The sequence below is a fragment of the Tursiops truncatus genome, chromosome 2 (assembly GCF_011762595.2).
Source record: "Tursiops truncatus isolate mTurTru1 chromosome 2, mTurTru1.mat.Y, whole genome shotgun sequence".
Classification (NCBI taxonomy): Eukaryota; Metazoa; Chordata; class Mammalia; order Artiodactyla; family Delphinidae; genus Tursiops; species Tursiops truncatus.
This window is the reverse complement of record NC_047035.1, coordinates 157,225,051-157,238,543: the sequence shown is the minus strand read 5'-3', so window position 1 is coordinate 157,238,543 and position 13,493 is coordinate 157,225,051. Positions and strand designations below refer to the sequence as shown.

At 44.9% G+C, this 13,493-nt stretch overlaps 1 protein-coding gene and 1 long non-coding RNA gene across 6 annotated transcripts in view; one reads left to right on the top strand and one right to left on the bottom strand.

Moving 5' to 3' along the window:
- CCDC3 (coiled-coil domain containing 3) overlaps positions 1–13,493 on the top strand; it is a 101,623-nt gene that overhangs the window by 86,073 nt on the left and 2,057 nt on the right. The window lies entirely within an intron of this gene.
- Positions 4,776–13,493, bottom strand: part of LOC117311161 (uncharacterized) — a 72,978-nt gene continuing 64,260 nt past the window's right edge. Inside the window, exons 6-10 of one of the 5 annotated variants that reach the window (XR_012330382.1) lie at positions 12,942–13,064; positions 11,815–11,909; positions 9,712–9,832; positions 6,880–6,969; positions 4,776–6,493 (exon numbers count right to left, since the gene is read on the bottom strand). This is a non-coding gene — a long non-coding RNA (uncharacterized lncRNA). The remainder of the gene's footprint in view (positions 6,494–6,879; positions 6,970–9,711; positions 9,833–11,814; positions 11,910–12,941; positions 13,065–13,493) is intronic. The other 4 variants (XR_004525370.2, XR_012330381.1, XR_012330384.1 and 1 more) reach the window with 4 other exon arrangements.

Sequence of the window (13,493 nt, the reverse complement as noted above, 5' to 3'; positions counted from 1 at the left end):
ACAGATATTTTTGGAACACATAACTTGATTCAGATGTTTCAGTGTATGCCTAAAATGGCCAGGGCAACAAGGCTACAAGACCATGGTGAAATAGGCCTTCGGCAGTTCGCGATGTGACGAGGGTAGTGCACGTACCCCCGGGGCTGTGTGGTGCTTGGTGTGTGCTGTATGAATAGCTCTGCGTGCTGTGGAGATGGGGGAGTAGGAAACGTTGTGTGTAATTGGAGAGACACCCATGGAAAGTGTCGTGGGGGTGGACCTGCAGAATGGTTCTAGGACTGCGAGACAGAGCTGGGGTCGACCAGCCCTCCCGGAGGAAGGAAGAGCACGCAGAGGCCGAGATGGGAAAGAACAGACATACTGGGGAACAACTAGAGCCAGGTTGCTTTGGGCATAAAGTGTGTGAACAGAAGGATGATAAGTAAGACCGGAGATGCAGGCTGGGTCCAGTCACAAAGGTCTTAAGGGTTTTAAGAGATTGAACTCTATACCATAATAACGACCAACATTTAGTGGACATTTACTATGTACCAGGGGGTCTTAGTCTGTTTGGGCTGCCATAACAAAATTCCACCTACTGGGGGACTTCTAAACAACAGAAATTTTTTTCTCAAGGTTCTAGAGGCTGGAAGTCCAAGGTCAGGGAGCCGGCATGGACAGGCGAGGGCCCTCTTGCAGGTCACAGACTTCTTCTTGTATCTTCACGTGGCAGAGGGGGCAAGGGAGCTCTCAGGCCTCCTTTATAAGGACGTTAATCCCATTCATGAGAGCTCTGCCCTCGAGGCCTAATCCCCCACCAAATTTTCTGTCATAAATGGATGTTGAATTTTGTCAAATGCTTTTTCTGCATTTATCGATAGTATTTTTATCCTTCATTTTATTAATGTGGTGTAGCACATTAACGGATTTGCAGATGTTGAACCGTCTTTGCACTCCTGGAATAAATGCGACTTGATTATGGTATATGGTTCTATTAATATATTGTTGAAAAGAGTTGGCTAATGTTTTGTTGAGGATCTTTGCATCTGTATTCATCAGTGATACTGGCTTCTGATTTCTGTGGTGGCCTTGTCTGGTTTTGGTATTAAAGGTAATACTGGCCTTGTAAAATGAGTTTGGAAGTGTTCTCCTATTTTTTGGAAGAGTTTGAGAAGGATTGCTATTAATTTTTCTTTAAATGAAGAAAGAAAGACCACTGAAGCCATATGGTCCTGGACTTCTGTTTCTTGGGAAGTTTTTGATTACTGATTCAATCTCTTTACTAGTACTTGGGAAGTTTTTGATTACTGATTCAATCTCTTTACTAGTACTTGGTCTGTTCAGATTTCCTATTTATTTTATGATTTAGTGTGGGTAGGTTGTATGTTTCTAGGAATTTATCCATTTCTTCAAATTGTCCAGTTTGGTGGTGTATAATTGTTCATAGTCTCTTATGATCTGCTGTAATAGGTGTAATACCTCCTTTCATTTCTGATTTTATTTACGGCTCTTTTCTTCACTGAATCTAGCTGAACATTACTATTTTTTCAGAAAACCAGCTTTTAGTCCTTCTACTAAATTTGGGCTTTATTTTTTCTTTTTCTAGGTCCTTGAGGTGTAAAGTTAGGTTGTTTATCTGAGATCTTTCTTGTTTTATCATGGAGGCATTTATCACTATGAACTTCCCTCTTACAACTGATGTTATTGCATCCCGCAAGTTATGGTATGTTTTATTTCTTGATTTTCTCTTTTGACCATTTGTTGTTCAGGAGCATGTTTAATCTCCACATATTTTTGAATCTTCCAGTTTTATTCTATAATTGATTTCTACTTTTATACCATTGTGGTCAGAAAAGCTGCTTGATAAGATCTCAGTGTTCTAATTTATTAAGACTTGTTTTGGAACCGAACATATTATCTATCCTGGAGAATGTTTCCTGTACGTATGAGAAGAATCTGTGTTCTGTTGCTTTTAGATTGAATGTTCTGTAAATGTTAAGTCTATCTGGTCTAACATGTAGTTGAAGTCCAGTGTTTCCTTATTTTTCTGTCTGTATGATCTATTTATTATTGATGGGGGATACTGAAGTCCCCTACTATTATTGTATTGCTGTCTATTTCTCCCTTTAGGTCTGTTAATATTTGCTTTATATATCTAGATGCTCCTATGTTGAGTGCATAAGTATTTACAAATGTTATATCCTCTTGATGAATTGATCCCTTTATCATTATATTAATGACCTTTGTTTCTTATTATAGTTTGTCTTATAGTATAAGTACAGCTACCCCAGCTTGCTTTTGGTTTCCACCTGCATGGAATATCGTTTTCCATTCCTTTACTTTCAGTCTCTGTGTGTCCTTAGAGCTGAAGTGAGTCTCTTTTAGGCAGCATATAGATGGGTCATATTTTATATCCATTCAGCCACTCTGTCTTTATTTATTTACTTATTTATTTATTTTTGGCTGCGTTGGGTTTTCGTTGTTGCACGCGGGCTTTTTCTAGCTGCAGCGAGCGGGGGCTACTCTTCGTTGTGGTGCATGGGCTTCTCATTGCGGTGGCTTCTCTTGTTGTGGAGCACGGGCTCTAGGCGTGCGGGCTTCAGTAGTTGTGGCATGCAAGCTTCAGTAGTTGCGGCACATGGTCTTAGTTGCTCCGCGGCGTGTGGGATCTTCCTGGACCAGGGCTCGAACCCATGTCCCCTGCATTGGCAGGCAGATTCTTAATCACTGTGCCACCAGAGAAGTCCTGCCACTCTGTCTTTTGATTGGAGATAGTCCATTTACATTTAATGTAATTATTTATAGGTATGTACTTATTACCATTTTGTTAATTTCTTTCTGGTTGTTATGTAGTTCCTCTGTTCCTTTCTCTTCTCTTGCTCTTTGTTGTTTGATGATTTTCTGTAGTGGTAGAGTCCTTTATCTTTATATTTTGTTTATCTACTATAGGTTTTTGCTTTGTAGTTACCATGAGGTTTATGTAAAACAACTTGCAACAGTCCATTTTAAGTTAATAACTTATTTTCCAATGCTTTTGATGTCACAAATACATCTTTTTATCTTGTGTATCCACTAACAAATTATATAGTTATTTTTCTACTTTTATCTTTTAACCTTCATACTGGCTTTACAAGTGATTAACCCACTGCCTTTATGACATTAGATTATTCTGAATTTTACTGTATATTTACCTTTACCAGTGAGATGCCTACTTTGTAATGTTTTCTTGTTACGAATTAGCACCTTCTCTATTCAGCTTGAATAACTCCCTTTAACATTTCTTGTAAGGCTGGTCTAGTGGTGATGAAATTCTTTTGCTTGTCTAGAAAATTCTTTCTCTCTCCTTCAGTTCTGAAGGACAGTTTTCCAGGGTAGAGTATTCTCAGTTGGCAGTTTTTTTTTTTCTTTCAGCTCTTTGTATATCACGCCACTCCCTCTGACCTGCAAAGTTTCTGCTGAAAAACCTGCTGATAGTCTCGTAGGTTCCCCTTGTACATAAGTTATTTTTCACTTGTTGCTTTTAAGATTCTCTCCTTGTCTTTAACTGTTGATACTTGAATTATAATGTATCTTGGTGTGGGTCTCTTTGGGTTCATCGTATTTAATGCTCTCTGGGTTTCCTGGATCTGGATCTAGGTTAGAGAAGTTTTCAGCCATTATTTCTTCAATTAAGTTTTCTGCCCCTTTCTCTCGTCCTCTTTAGGGACCCCTTTTGCTTGATGTTGTCTCGTTAGGCTGTCTTCACTCTTCTTCATTCTCTTTTCTTTTTGCTGTTCTGATTGGATGAGTTCCACTGCCCGGTCTTTGAGTTCAGTGATCCTTTTTTTCTGTTTCATCCGGTCTGCTGTTGAACACCTCTACTGTATTTTCCAGTTCAGTTATTCTTCAGCTCTGTCACTTCTATTTGGTACTTTCTTATATTTTTGATCTGTTGAAATTCTCATTTTATGCATGCATTTTCCTCCTGAGCTCTGTGAGCATCTTTATCACCATTCTTTTGAGCTCTTTATCAGGTAAATTACTCATCTCCATTTCATTAAGGTCTTTTTCTGAGGTTTGATCTTATTCTTTCCTTTGGAAATATTCCTCTGTTTCTCCATTTTTCCTTGACAGTCTATGGCTTATATGCGTTAGATGAAACAACTACCTCTCCCAGTCTTGAAGGAGTGGCTTTGTGTAGGAGATGAACCTTATCGTTCAACTCTGCCCTAGCTCTTGGATATCTCTCAAACCTTTGTGATTGATTGTCCAAGAAGCCTCCTTTATTCTTAGTGGCTTGCAGTAGTGGAGGGTGTGCCAAGACCTGTCAGGGGAGGATTTCAGTCAGCACCTAGATTCAGGCTGATTGGAAGCCAAGCCCTCATGTAGAAGCTTTTACAGGTTGCAAATATCTCTTTTAGGAGAAGACGGGGAGATGGGCATTTCTGTCTGCTCCCTCTGCCTTGAACCCTGTGGTAACAGCCAGTTAAGAACTATTTCTTTGTTTGCTGCCATGCTGATGAACCCATGAACACAAGCCCCGCTGGCCACCAGAGCCACGGTATCAAGGGATGTGTTCTCTGGGTGACAGACACAAAAGCTAGGGCGTCAGACGTCTACACAAGCCCCTTTCTTGGAGGCGCCACAGCCTAGGGTGGAGCAGAGGGAAAGCATGACAGTGGCTCCCGAAGGCCAGAGTCTTTTTTTAACATCTTTATTGGGGTAGTTCCCATATCTCTTCCCTCTTGCGTCTCCCTCCCTCCCACCCTCCCTATCCCACCCCTCCAGGTGGTCACAAAGCACCGAGCTGATCTCCCTGTGCTATGCGGCTGCTTCCCACTAGCTATCTACCTTACGTTTGTTAGTGTATATATGTCCATGCCTCTCTCTCGCCCTGTCACAGCTCACCCTTTCCCCTCCCCATATCCTCTAGTCCATTCTCTAGTAGGTCTGTGTCTTTATTCCTGTCTTAACCCTAGGTTCTTCATGACATTTTTTTTTCTTAAATTCCATATATATGTGTTAGCATAGGGTATTTGTCTTTCTCTTTCTGACTGACTTCACTCTGTATGACAGACTCTAGGTCCATCCACCTCATTACAAATAGCTCAGTTTCGTTTCTTTTTATGGCTGAGTAATATTCCATTGTATTTATGTGCCACATCATCTTTATCCATTCATCCGATGATGGGCACTTAGGTTGCTTCCATCTCTGGGCTGTTGTAAATAGAGCTGCAATGAACATTTTGGTACATGACTTCCAGCAATCCCACTACTGGGCATATACCCTGAGAAAACCATAATTCAAAAAGAGGCCATAGTCTTCGTGGAGTATTTCAGTTGGCCTTTAGTTGTGTGTTCAAAGAGAAGCCTGCCCCTCAGGCCAAAGCTTTCAGATAAGCGAATCGGGTGCTTTTCAGTCGCTGCCTCTGCACTGGGCCTTGGTGCTGGGTAGCCAGGTGAGTCTGTGTGAGCCCTTTAAGAACTGTTCTCAGTTCACTCATAGCCTGTGGGTCTCAGGGAGGCAAGCCCTGGTGGCTTTCAAACCTGGACATTTCGGGGGCTCGTCTCTCAGGTGCAGGTCTTAAAAGTTGGGGTGCCAGATGTGGGGTTCAACCCCTTTGCTCCTCGGGGATAAGCTCAGTTGTCAGTTCCCTGTTGACTGCAGGCTGCTGCACCGGGTTTAGATGAGATTGTCTCAGCCTCTCCTACCTGCTTCAATGTGCGTTTTTTTCTCGGTTGCCTGGTAGGTAGGGGCCACTCGTAGTTTTGGGGTTTCTTTCAGGGGAAGATGTTCTGTATGTAGCTGTAGATTCGGTGTGTCCATGGTGGGAGGTGAGCTCAGAGTCCTCTTATGTCACCATCTTGAACTGGAACCGTATTTCTTGTCTTTTTGATGACAGGTGTGAGTGACACCTCATTGTGGGTTTTGTTTGTTTTTTCAGGCAAGGCTTTATGGGGGCCCCTGTTGCGGCAGTGGGGAGTGAGAACAAACAACAGGTTCCCCTGCTTGCCCACGCCCTGAGAGGGGGCAGGGGTGTGTCCAGGGGTTGGGCCGAAGGGGTAGCTTAGGTGTTTTGCCCACCCCTTAGGTGGTGTTGTGTGCCGGGGGCATGCGCAGTGCCCTGCTTTTGCTCCAGGCTCCTCAAAATGGCAGCTGGGTTTTTTTGGTCTCTTTGTATCTTCTGTCTAGAATTTGCCCCAACTGAGCATGCACACAGTAATTTTCAGTCCCACACAGTTTCTTTTAATTTGCTGCTTGAGGAGAGGTGTGTCCAGGTGCAAGCATTGCAGCCCTGCAGCACAGGCTCCCAGGTCCCAGCCTGTCTCCTTCCCCCGAGAGACTCGACACATTTATTAAGGGGTAAGAGGCTGAAGGTCTCTTCTTCTGAAAGACCCCAGCCTCCCCTAGAGGAGAAGGACCTGACTGTTCCAAGGACCTGTAGGGACCTGGGCCACTTTCCGCTGGAATGGGCTGAATTTCTTGAGCCATCATGAGCCTTACTTCAAACTGTTGGAGCCTAAAAGACACAAACTTAACCAAAAGGTTAAACAAAACAAAGGCTAAAAAGGAGAAGAACAACCATTGCTATTAAAGCGCCTAGAAAGGGAAGGAACCAGGTTAACTTTGGGCTTCCTTGACTGTTGACCACCAGACAAGGAAGGCGATATCACCCCTGCCACAATTATGAAGCCACTCTGCCTGAGCTTATATTTCCTTAACATCAACTTTTACCTGTCCTGTTGCACGGATCCAAGCGCAGCGGGAAGTATTAGTTACTGCACAAACTCTGCCTTGCTCTGCCAGAAGGTACTCAAGGGCCAGACGATTGTCAAGACCACATGAGCCAAGGAAACGAGAGGTCCCAAGTCCCGTTAAGGCTTGAGATAGGAGCCAACCCACTACATCATTGTACTTACCTGCTGATGGGACCTGTCTTTGGAATAGGCATCTCAGATCTTCCGCTAGCTCACAGGTGCACTGTTCTTCTGTCGTGACCCGTGGGGTTTCTGGAAGTAAAAGCTTTAGTCTGGACAGATGAACCCAACAGATACCCCTTGCAGTTTGACAGCAGTGGGGGTGGTTAAAATTACTTTACAGTAATAGTTGGCAATAGTTGGTCTTTGGGGGAGCTCTCTTTCCAGATGTTGAGAAGAACTTGGGTCCCCGGGGTTTATTTGTGAAGGAGCTGCTCCTTCCTCTGTATTTTTAGTGGGAGCTGGCAGTGCCTTGTAGGCATAGTCCTGGATTGCTTTCTGAACTTGTCCTAGAATAATATATCTCAGGGTCTGGTTCACTTCCTCATCCAGTAGAATGTCAGTAGTAAGAAAAGGCCTCCCATAGGTCATTTCAAGGGGACTAAGTTTCAGACCACTCCTGGGGGCTACACGGACCCTGAGGAGAGCAATAAGAGGCAGGTTGGTCCAGGGTGCATGAGTCTCTGGGCAGAGCTTTGCTAAGGTTTTCTTTAACGGATGGTTCATTTTCTCTACCTTCCCTGAAGACTGGGGGTGCCAAGAGGTGTGTAGCTTGTAGTCTAGCCCTAGGGCTGTTGTGAGCCCCTGTGTGATTTTGGCTATAAAAAGAGGGCCCGTTATCACTCTGCAGGGACTTTGGAAGTCCAAACCGAGGAATTCTTTCTTTTAAAAGGGACTTACAGATTTGCAGGGCGTTCTCAGATCGGGTGGGGAAGGCTTTAACCCACCCTGTGAAAGTATCAACAAACACCATAAGATATTTATATCCTGATCGTGGGGGCATTTGGGTGAACTCTAACTGCCAGGCTTCCCCGGGTATGTCCCTCGGCGTTGAATTGGCCTGAGTAACGAAGGGGGGATTGCATGGGCCTGCGGGTTATTACAGGCGAGGCAAGCGTTCCTTGTTTTATTGTTCTTTCAAGCCCCTTTCCTGAAAAAGCCTTTTGCCTCAAGTCCCATAGTGCATCCCTCCCGTAGTGGGTGGTGTCATGTAAGCTCTTGGTGAGTCTCCATTGTTGGGCTTCAGGGATTAGAAACATCCTCCTTTTGATGCCAGCCTGTGCTTCCCTTCTCAGAGCTCCATTTCTCAGCATTTTCTTATTCCTGGGGGGAGAACTGGGGAAGGCTAGGAGTTCAGGGTGGGGGCCAATCACTAGAGCCTTACCTTGTTCAGGTTCCTGCAGTTGAGCTCCCTGTTTTGCAATTTGATCAGCTTTGCTGTTCCCTTGGCTCGCAAAAGATCACAAAAGATCCATCCCTCTGATGGCCCCTGCAGTGCATTACTGCTACCTGGGTAGGAAGCTACACTGCTTCTAACAGACCAGAATCAGATCTTTATGTTTTATGGGGAACTTCTAGTGGTTAACATTCCTCTTTCTTTCCATCTGGCAACATGAGCATGTAGCACGTGGAACCCATATTTAGAGTCAGTGAAAATAGTTAATTTCTTATCCTTCCCTAATTGCAAAGCTCTCATTAATGCTAGTGAGTCTTGCACAAACCGACACTCCCTGTTAGGCTTCTGTACGGGGAGGTTCGGGGCGCTGCAAGGGGATTGGCAGGGCCTAATGAGTCCGTGTCTCAGGAATCTGCTGAGCAGCGGTTGGATTCCCCTCAGGGCCTCAGGCTTTAAAGGATATTGTCTCTTCCAGGGGTATTTTTCCCCAGGCCTTAACCTTATTTTTATTGGGGGAACACGTTTTGCCCTTCCTGGCACCGAGGTATCCCAAACTGCAGGATCTACCTGTTCTGTAATTTCTTGGGGGATGTCTTGGGGCATATTTTGATGCCCAACAGGTGGGTCATCTGGGACCACTAATAGATGCATTCTCCGTGCGGATTACCTTCTTGGATTCACCCTGACCTAAGAATATACTAGCTCCTAACTTATTTAGCATATCTCTCCCGAGGAAAGGGACAGGGCATTCTGTCATGTACAAAAAGGAGTGAATAATAATAATGGACCCGATTCCACAGGCAAGAGGGGATGGTAAATCGCCTTTCCTTTGGCTGTCCATCAACTCCCATCACAGCACAGTCATGGCTGGAGAGGGGGCCAGCTGGCCAAGTCAGAGCAGAGCAGGCGGCTCCAGCGTCTACAAGAGTTCTCCTACCTGCCACATCGAGGGTGACCCGAGGCTTCGCTGCAGGCACGAGGATGGATCTGGAGCCGGGGAGGCGCTCGGGCGTCCCACAGGAGGGCGCCCAGGACATTCCGCCTCCCAGTGCCCCCCTTTCCGACAAAAGCCACACTGGTTTGGGTCCAAGGGGCTTCTTGGTCTGTCCAGCCTTCTCGGCCCTCCAGGTTCCCCTGGAGGTGGTGGGTGGATCAGAGCAGCCAGAGGCTGCGTTTTCTTTATTTAGCCTCTTATCCTCATTGGCCTCCTCTGTTAAGTCTCGGTTGTTACAGACCTTGAAGGCCTCCTCAGGGTTGACAGCGGGGCTTGGGGCCCAGCCGCAAGCTTCTGGAACTGTCTCCAGATATCAGGAGTAGCCTTGGTGATAAAATGCATGGCCCAGAGTGTCCTCCCTTCTGCGGACTCAGGGTCTGTAATGGTGTCCTTCCTGAATGCCTCTGTCACGCGGCTCAGGAAGCCTGCTGGGCTTTCATCTTTTTCCTGTGTAACCTCTCAGACCATACTGTAATTTACTGGCTTCACCATACACCTTTTCATTCTTTCTGACAGACAAGTAAGCTAATGTCTCATCCTAGCTTGGCCTACACAATCTTCACAGTCCAGCATGGGTCATGTTCTGGGATTGCGTCCCACCTACCTGATAAACTTGGCCATGTGGACTGGTGGCCAGTAGGCCATCTGCGTGTTCCCTGGGCTTTCTCAGTATGCGCTCCTTTTCATCTGGGGTACAACAGTGGGCCAGAATAATCCATGATGTCCTGCCAGGTGAGAGAGAATGTCAATCCCAGCCTGATAAATTCATCCCTAAACTTGTCAGGGTTCTCTGAGAACCTGCCTTATGGGTTTCCTAAGTCTCCCATTGAGAAGGGGCTGTGCACTCTAATGACCCCTCTGTTGCCATCGCTACTTCCCGAAGGGGGGAAAGGTGGGGGCTGACTTTGAACCTGATCCCGGGAAAACTTTGTTTTTTTACGAGAGAGAGAAACCAAGCCCAGTCTTGCATCAACCTACTCTTAATAAAATCCATTTACCTAATTAAATTTAATCCAACCTTAGAAAATCCTGACCAAAGTACCTAATGTTCCTCTTCCGCAAACCTGCAACTTTCTGTAGCCATACTTTGTCCCTTATTCTTTCCCCATTCAGAAACAGCCAGCTCTAGGACAAAGTCATCCTTTTTCCTTTCAACAAAATATATTCCCGTTCCTTTTACCTTCTTTTCTTAACGCATCCTACTTTCCTTAAGCCACCATGAACTGTCTTTCACGTTAGCATTCCATAAATTGGTAGTGAACATCTCAAGGTGGCACCAAACAGCTTAATTTCTCTCTCACAAGAAGACAAAAGTAGGTAAATTTAGACCTGTTTAGCAATTAATGTTCCAATAGTTTATCTTATTTGAAATGGCCTGCAGATACAATTAATTCCTATCTTAATTACTTTAGCTTCTTAGATGGACGTTTCCAAAACATAATTATTCCTATGTAGCTTAGCAAAAAGTTCTTATCCCAGTTACATTTACTTAAAAATTTAATCATATCAGGTTATTGTCCCTGTTGACAGATTTTTACAACAGGAACAATATGCACTTATTGACTTCCAGTAACCCTAGATACAATGAAAGCATTGTACTTTATGTTGATGACTCCAAAGATGGGTCTGTATTAATTAAACCCATAGCTTAAGCTAGACAAGTTAATTTCTGTAGAAGCAGAGATCTCATAGTTTTCCTGCTTGAATTTAAAATGGCCTTTTTTTTCCCCCCTCAGTCTGGGGGACTACAGATGAATCAGGTAGTTCCTGAGAGCCCAGGCAGAAGAGTTACATTGCAAAGGCAGAGGAGAGAGATGCAAGCCCCCGTCTTTTCTTTTTGTTCTTTGAAATCCCACTAAGTAACCCAAGGCTGGAGTCTCAGGCAATGCGGGCTGTGTTTGTATGTGCTCACAATGTCGGCAGTGACTTCCAGGGACAGCTGGACAGACAAAAACTACATCACAAAGAAAGCAATCGCAAAACTTAAAGACACAAACAAGAAGTTTTCAGGATTAAGGGGATGGGAGGGTAGGGGTAAGGACCAAGGGAGAAGTAAAGGGAGGAGGGACAGAAAAGACTGAAAATGAGAAAGAGACAGAGAGATTGCCTTTTCAGCCCGCCCCCTGCGGCTGTCTATTCAGGTACCAATCTGCATGCTTCCAGAAAGGACCAGTGAAGGAGGGAGCACCCTGTCCACTGCCCATCAGGGTGATCAAGCCCGGAAACCAGCCAGTTGCATGTCATCTGTGGGTCCCCGACCCACAGGTGGGACTCTCACCCACGCATGCACCAGTATATAGAAATCTGCCGCTTCAGCTCGTTCCCAACGGGACTTCTCTTGGCGGCAGGAAAATAAAGGTGAGAATATGGGGATGATCGGACTTACAGCCCACTACACGATATGAGGTTTGAACCTCTATCACTCATAAATCTCCAGTCAGGGAGAGCCCGCTGGACCAAGGTCTGCAGGTGTGAAGGGAGCCTCTCCCTCCTCTGCTTGTCGCCCGTCACGGTGAGCCATTGCCGGCCAGAGGGAGCTGTAGCTTGCCCGACATCCACTCTCTTGGAAGGACAGAAGGAGGAGAGGACAGAGAGAGAAGTAGAGAGATTTCAGGAGAGGGAAAATGGGGAGGGACAAAGGGGAGGGGAGAAGCATTGCCTGAATGAGGGTACTGAGGCCCCTCGGGGGCCAGAAAGGCAGACTTACCAGACGAGGCGATGCTGAAACAAGAGGTTCAGGTGGCCACTTGTCACCCGCGGGGAAGCTGCGTTAGGTGGTCCCAGAGGTGCCCAGATCCTCTCCTGCAGAAGGGACAAGCCCCACGTTGGGCACCACAAAATCTGTTACCAACTAGGGTTCTTGGCCTCCTTAATCAATAGAAATTGATCAGAGGCCAAGTTCAGTCAGGGCTTTATTGGGACCCCTGCTGCAGCAGAGCAGGGGTGGGGGGCAGGGAGAACAAACAACAGGTTCCTTTGCTTGCCTGCTCCTCACTGTGGTTTTGATTTGTATTTTCCTGATGACTGGTGAGGTCTAGCACCTTCTCATATACTCGTTGGCCATTTGTATATCTCCTTTGAGGAATATCTGTTGAGGTTCTTTGCCTGAGAGGGGCTGGAGGAAGCTCGCGGACCACTGAAGGGTCCACAGCCAGGACTGACGTGCGTCTTTTTTTCTTATGCTTTAAAATGAACAATCATTTAATGTATTAACATTTTCACTTATAAACATACAATTTGCAATATACAGGGAAAAATAGGTTCTGTGGACACAATAGAATACTAGAGACAGGCAAGCAATCAGAAAGACAGGCATGCACAGATGCCATGCGTGGGCAAGACTCCTCCTGGGTCCCTTGGTGGATCCCACAGTTCTCTTAAAGTCACTTTTGTTCATGATGCCATTTTTGTTGGGGGCGGGAAGAGGGATGTCTCATACGGCCATGATGCTAATGTCATTCCTCAACCTTCTTATAGTTGTTTTATGTGTGTGTGTGTGTATAAATAAAATACAATTATAATATATTATTATATATAATATATAAATATACATTTGCACATATGGGAGTGTTTCTATCAGAATGACTAGATCAAAGGGTATAAGCAGTTTTCATTTTGACACAGATTGTTCTTTATAGAAGTTTACACTCTACCCGCAGCATATGAGAATGCCTACAAGAGAATGCCTATTTCCCCAAATGCTGGTTCTGATTTTACCAAAGGGTAAAATCAAAATTTCATTTTGTTAAAAGAAAAGCCATCCATTGTGGATCTAGTTTGCATTTCTCTTATTAAGTTTTTCATATAAGAGATTAAGAGATACTTGTATGTTACCTTCCTGTAGACTATTCATATTCTTTGTGCATCTTTCTGTTTCGGGTTTTGTTCTCTTACTTCTTGGGTCACCAGAGCTCTGTCCTTCTTGCTAGAGTGACATATTTAGAATATCTTTTTTTTCTGTAAGAAACCAAGGGGGCTTAGGTAAGAAACAAAAACTCAGTTTTTCAAAAGAGACACTCACTTCCAGCCCATCCCACGATGACTAGAAATGTTTCTAGAATGAGGGTATTTGCACCTCAGCACAGGCAAAGCCCTTTTGTGGAAATACGCTGAAGGCCCTCTGTGGATCCAGTTTCGCTTCCAAGTGGGTGATCCTCAAACTTGGGCTTTACTGTAAAATGTTCTAGAGTCAGATTAGAATTGAACAGGCGAAACTGCTGAATGAGAGCAAAAAGTGAAGAGTGACCTGCTCCAGCAGGGACTCAATAGGATGCAAATCGGTAGGCGCGTAAGAAGACAAAACCATTCAGTATCTTTTGAAAACAAAATTATCTAGGGTACCCAAACACAGAAAGCAAAAGAGGGGGGCTCTGCATTTGGGGTCCA